Source organism: Corvus kubaryi, unplaced genomic scaffold, assembly GCF_017639235.1.
Source record: "Corvus kubaryi isolate FWS band 111438036 unplaced genomic scaffold, C.kubaryi_AGA036_p1.0 36334, whole genome shotgun sequence".
In the NCBI taxonomy this organism is placed as follows: domain Eukaryota; kingdom Metazoa; phylum Chordata; class Aves; order Passeriformes; family Corvidae; genus Corvus; species Corvus kubaryi.
In genome coordinates, this window is record NW_024580850.1 from 9026 (window position 1) to 9521 (window position 496).

Genomic DNA, 496 nt, shown 5'->3' on the forward strand with positions numbered 1-496 from the left:
GGTGGGACACGGTGGGGACACAGCAAGGACACGGTGGGACACAGTGGGACACAGTGGGACAGGGTGGGACACGGTGGGGACACAGCAGAGACACGGGGGTGATGGGGACATGGTGGGGACATGGGGGTCCCAGGACTGGGGGGTCCCAGGGGATGTTGGAGCCAAGGGTGGGGGTCCCCACGGGTGGTGTGGGGGTCCCAAAGGCCCAGTGTCCCCCTGTCCCCTCCCCAGTGACAGCAAAGTCCCTCCAGCTGAGCAGGGAGGGCCCTGCTTTCCCTTCCCCCCCCCCCTTTTTTGGGGCTCCCCAAACTTTGACAGTTCGGGGCTTTTTTCCTCTCTTTGTTCCCCTTTTTTGTCACTGGGGAGGGACTTCCCTTGGGAGTGACACTGCCCGGGGGGGACACTGGGGGACAGTTCTGGGGGCGGAGGGGGTGACATGGCCCGGGGGTGTCCCTGTCCCAGGGGTGACACAGCCCTGGGGGTCCCTGTCCCTGTC

General features: G+C 65.7%; 1 protein-coding gene across 8 annotated transcripts in view; it reads right to left on the reverse strand.

Annotated features, from left to right (window-relative positions):
• The window catches only part of LOC121660498 (Fc receptor-like protein 4), a 5875-nt gene that overhangs the window by 4939 nt on the left and 440 nt on the right, over positions 1–496 (reverse strand). The gene's annotated exons all lie outside the window — the stretch shown is intronic.